The sequence below is a fragment of the Poecilia mexicana genome, unplaced genomic scaffold (genome assembly GCF_051168715.1).
Source record: "Poecilia mexicana isolate PSO_F unplaced genomic scaffold, ASM5116871v1 scaffold_11, whole genome shotgun sequence".
NCBI classification, from domain to species: Eukaryota; Metazoa; Chordata; class Actinopteri; order Cyprinodontiformes; family Poeciliidae; genus Poecilia; species Poecilia mexicana.
Window position 1 is genome coordinate 21718997 of NW_028263380.1, and position 5733 is coordinate 21724729.

Here is a 5733-nt window from a genome sequence, read left to right on the forward strand (position 1 = left end):
CTGCAAAAAGTGAGGAGTTTTATAATCCAAACTGGAGCTGAAACTTTCGGATGAGGCTGGAGGTTTTCTGTCCGCCTCGGTGTGACCGATCTAAGCCAACAGGTGAAGAGGTTGGCTGACTGTTTCATATCATCCCTTATGGGAATGTCTTGATTTCTGGAGAAAATTATTAGTAGTCCCACTGATACGTTGATGTTTGTGATGACGTTTATTCATAAAAGCACCAAAACTGTTTGTGCCTCTGTGTCCAACAGAACCATTTTGTTGCAAATATGATGTAAATTTTTAACAAAAAAATGAAAGGAATTTGTGAACTTGTTTTTGATTAGGACAGCTTTAAAATATTATTTATACTTTAAAGCTGATTTTAAATCTTTGATATGTTCAGGCGGCAAAATAAGAAAAGCCATAGCTGATTCTCATATATTTGTCTAATAATCTGAAACTTTGACTTGTTTTGAGACTCATCATGAAGGATTCCTTTAGTGTTTCTTCACCAATTATTCACTTTTAAAGCTGAAGGTGACTTAAAATTTAAGTAAAAGTCAGATGTTTGTCTGAAGTTATGCTTCCATCTTTAGTTAGAGACTTTATGTATACATTTAAAAAGTGTAGTGTAAATCTAGACTTGATTTAAAAAAGCATTATTTCAAGTGTTTTTATTGTAATAGCACAAAGTGTAATGATATTTTCATGTTTCTAACAACAATATAATGAGTGTTTGTATAAAATGTGTTATTTATATTTTATGCAATTGGGTGAGAAAGCCTCATAAGTCAAAGATCCATCAGTGGGTTTTAGGGAAAACTCTTAATTTGCACTGGAATCTGGTTTCATGAGAGCAAACAGTTATTTCCACTTTGTTGAAGAAAACGATGATTGTTGATCCCCCTGAGCTGGAAGGACGTCGTCAGGAACAGCTGATCAGGCGGTTCGTCGAGGAAATCTTATGTCAGACAACAACTTATTTTGTTTTTTACAACAGTATTATATGCAAAGCAGTTGTAGTTTTTCCCGTGGACTAATATTTTACTGCTTTCATGATGGTCATGGAGTTTGCGGCAGCATAAAAGTACAGCTGATGGAAACAAGTGCACCGGTAATCTGAATAATGAAACGTGTGTGCAGCGGGTATTATTAGCGTGTTGTGTGCCGACATCCTGCTGCCTGTGTGCATCCTGGGCTGAGTGTTCAGATGTTGAATAACTCTGCAGGTCTTTTTAAACGCCTCTCGCATTACCGACGTTTATGCTCAAGATCCATTTCAAGTGTCAGCTCCATAATTATACCGTAGGTTTCCTCGTATTCAGGGAACAATTTGGCAAAAACATGCCACACATTTAGAAATACATAACTGATATTAGCTGCTCCATGTCTGCTGGGCTTTGCAGTAACGTATGGGCAGAGCTTTAACCCTGAAATGCAATAAATGGTGTTAAAAGCGACATTTATCAAAATCAAATCAATACTGCAAGTGATTTACGCTGTAAGAAAAAATTAAGAAGGATTTAATTAATTTTGTAAAGAAACTCAAAGCCTTCAATTAGTACTATTAAAAAAAAATAGGTGTCTGTTATAGGAAACTTTATGGTTTTTATTCAGCCTGATTCAGCGCTTGCAGTCAGTAATCTGCAGCAAACAAGTGTGTGTGATCAATAATCTATAGGAATGCTGCTGTGTCCATCATCAATACTGTAAGCAACTCCAGTGTCTGGATTCAGTCTAAAGGAATCCAGTGCTTTTAATCAGCGATATAAAAGAATCCAGCCTCTTTAATCAATACTGTAACAGCGCTGTCCCACTGAAGCTAAGGAAACTTAAAAAACCTTACAGTTGCTTAGGCCAAAAACTGATTTTTTTTCCCCTCTTATGGATGTTGGATTAGAAAATGATTGCAGAATGACGTCAAAGCCTTTGTTTTATTTATAGTTGGTAAAATCGGAACCATATCTGTTGACGAGGTGTGAAATCTGAGAGGTAAGAAGTAAACATTTAAATTCTCCAACTACCTGATGAGCTCATCCAAAGTCTTCATCTCAGCTGTAATATGTGATTAATTGTGTAATCAGTAAATAAATTAACATTATTTCTGCTACGAGCAATGTTTAAAGACTGGTTCTTGAAACCAACCCTGAGAATATACGTCTTTAATCATCAGTACAAAGAAAAATGCTGCTTTTATTTTGGAAAATTACTCAGTGGTGATCATTAAACACAGAGGCATTGAGTTGTGAAACAGCACAGATTTTATCCTGGTTAATCACTCCTAATTAGTTTCATATCAGCTCATTTTATTTATGAGTGACAGATAATTGTTTGTGTCTCAGTTAGTCCATTAAAAAGGTACATCACTTAAACTTTTCATGGTGTTGCAGATGCAAAATTATAAAAAAATTTTTAACATCGATAGAGAGAAATGTGCAACTATCTATCGATCTATTTGCATGGGGTGTTTTCTTTCATTTCCCATTTTCAGGTGTGGATAAAAAAAGGTCTGTCACCTTATTTCTTGGAGAAAAAGTAAATCATGAATTATTAATTAAAAGTTAATTAAAAAGGCATAAATAAATGAAAAAAGCTGCAGTCACACTTCTTTTGCTGACATTGTTCGCGTGCCACTAAATGTGTAATTTTGTGAAACAAAATAATTTCTCACCAAATTTTTTTTTACTTATTACCTAATGAATGCAAGAAATTGAAGGTTAGACTGCTAAAAAATGTTTAGTGTGATATTAATTTCCTGTAATAAAACATTCATTTATTTTCAAGCATTTTTCAAATTTGCCAGTAATTGTGGAGGGCTGCGTCTATCTGTGATGACATTTTAATTAGGTTTTCCTTAACAGCATTTTAAAGCTTTCTAAGTAGCAGGTGTTTTTCTGACGTGTGAAAGGTTAATGGAAAAGGCTCCAACATCATCACAATGTTCAGCAGAGATACAAAGGACAGAGTCTCATCTATATGAGTCTTACCTTCAAAACCTGACAGAATTGTTCACTGAAAGCTCAAATAACAGAAAAAAATACTTACTTTTTTTCTTTACTGCAATTGTAAAAGAAAATTATTTCTTTTTGCATTCCCTCTTAATTAAACCATATGTTTGGACATTGAGACAAAAAATAAACAAATAAATAAATAATTTGGACATTTTTTCTTTACCTAACCAGAACATACAGCTAATTTTATCTTCATCTGACTTTCTTACCTGGGCAGAATTTTAACTATATAATAAAAGTAATGAACACGACTGTGGAGAAATTTGTTTTTATGTTAACCCTTGACCCTTTTCATGTGACGTCACGCCCCTCAGAAATCCGCTTGCTCCGCCATGACGGACGTCAAAACCACCAATGCGCTCCTTTAAAGCCTGACAAAAAACAGACATCTGCTAGCCTAAAAACATCGCTTTTATTTCGTTGATTTCACTTTTGAAAATGGTCTCAGGATGCTGCGCGGTCGGATAGAAACCTAACTTATCATTTTATTGCAGAACTTTTAATGAGGAAAAAATCGGCTGTGGATAGCGGCTGTTAATCATAATGGCCGTCAGCTGTCAATCATTATTACTGTCAGCCCTCGGTGTATCCGCGGATTTGCAGCGAACACCTTTTTACAAGGTAAGAAGATTAACGTTCATATACTTTATAAGTAAGTATGATTAGAAAGATATATCCGATTTGTCATTATGGAGAAGATACGTGTCTAACCGTTGGTAACCATGGAGACGGTGCCGCACCGTCATGTAGCCTAGCATGTCTGGAAATACTGGTTAGCATCTCGTCTTTTGTCCGTTTTAAAGGCTCCTCCGGTGTGAGGAGAAACGCTCTTTATGACATAGTGATATAAATATTGTGGTATGAATTCAGGCAAAGTCTGTAATTTGATCAACACATCAGGAAGGAGGAGGTATGGGTCGGTTTCTAAGCTAGCTGTTATAACTAAATACATCCGTCTATGAGTCCCAACCAGGAGCGTTACGTTCACAGACAAATTAGTTTGACTCGAACAAGTAGAAGCCATGAAAAAACTGCAAAAACATTGGAAAACTATTTCAGTCGCTCTACTTCCAACGTCCATCGTGGCACCTCGAATGATTAAGTTGCAATGGGTCAGGGCAATAATAGTGATTTTCCACACCGTAAGCCAGTTTCTGTGTATATTGACGGGATTTTTAAAAGTAAAACAAATGAAACATGGCACAAAACTGTAAAGTGGGGAGTAAATTAAGGTTTTCAGTTTCTTGTTTAGCAATTAAGTCATATAGTTTAGACATTTTTGTACCTAAATTGGGGAAAGTTCTTATGCTCATTTTCCCAACACTGTGTCCATAACGCAGGATCCACACTGTGCAGCTGGCCATGTCTGCTGACCTGGAAGAGATCCAAGAGTCACACAGCCTGTCATTTCTCAGGATTCCTCCAGACCAGAGGCGTAACACAGGAAATATTTAAAATCAATGAACAAAGCAACATGTGAAAAAACAAACCATTTTTAAGATACAGTGAGCAGAGGGGAGGCGGTTGTTGTCCGGATCACATTGATCTGTAATGATTCGCCTGTTTTCTGACCCGAAGCACCTTCAGATTTACTCATTGTTCTCTCTCAGATATTGATCAGTCCTCCTCAGAACGACCTACAGATCATAAATTTCACTTTGTCTTTTGAGCAATGTGTCAATTTCATAGGAGGCTGAGGAAAGCCCTGAGTTATTGATTGGACACCTGATGGTCCCAGCAGGGTGGAAGCCCGCTGATTGTTGTTATGTAGTTGGACCCAGCAGTCAAGCTCGACCTCAAGGCAGAACCGAGAAAACTTTCTACTCTTTGGCCATTCTTGTTTTCAAAATCCTCCAAATTATTTCTGATCAGGATTAAAGTTCTTACAACTGTTGGTTAAAAAGCCACAACATTTAGCCAGTTGTGCATGTTATAGTAGCAAATTCTGTCTAACAAAATGTAAGTCCTATTGGACATGCATCAATTCTGTCTGCTGTTTTATATTATAATTTGTTTCAAAATTAACTCTCTATGATTTCTAACTTACCATGACTTATAAAACTGAGTCACTACATACAAAAATATTTAAAATCTGTCGTTTTTATGCACATTCTTTCCAGAAATTGGCTCCCAAATTGAACCATTACCCTCAGTTTTCAGAAATGGCCCTGTTTACAGTTGTGCATAGTTTTATTTACTGTTCTTTACTTTCTCACAATGCTGTGAAGAAATTAGAGCTGCAGAGAGCAAAATGTGAAGCAGACGTATTCAGTGTCTTGTACTCATTTATCTCACCAGATGCAGTAATGTGTGAACAGCCGTTTGAACATTTTCAGGCAGTGTCTCTGAGACCTGAAGCTCTTAGCATTGGAAAACACTCAGAGGGAACCGTGAAAACATGACAAAGCCATTTGAGCATCTTGTACATTAACATGGTGTCATGACTTTTCATTTTGATGACACTTTCAATGATAGAAATATTTGCTTTTGATAAATAAACTATCCGTTCTGAGAAAGTGATACGCTTTGCAGGTTATCATCTAGGTTTTGCAGTTTTTACTAATTGTTTTGAGAAATGCACCAGCTGGAAAACTGGAAATGAAACAATTTGAGAGCATTACATTAAGCCCAATGTGGTATAATGTTATGTTTTTACGATGGAAGTCTACCCTAATTAACCTTGGTCAGCTTTGGAAACCACAAATAATGTTTATAATGTTTCCTTGCACTTCACGTC

General features: G+C 36.3%; 1 long non-coding RNA gene across 1 annotated transcript; it reads left to right on the forward strand.

The window, feature by feature from the left end:
• Window positions 1-3311: 3311 nt before the first annotated feature.
• On the forward strand, window positions 3312-5514 carry LOC106911600 (uncharacterized). Its single transcript, XR_001416648.2, has 2 exons — window positions 3312-3617; window positions 4337-5514. It is a non-coding gene; the product is annotated as an uncharacterized LOC106911600 (long non-coding RNA).
• Window positions 5515-5733: the final 219 nt, after the last annotated feature.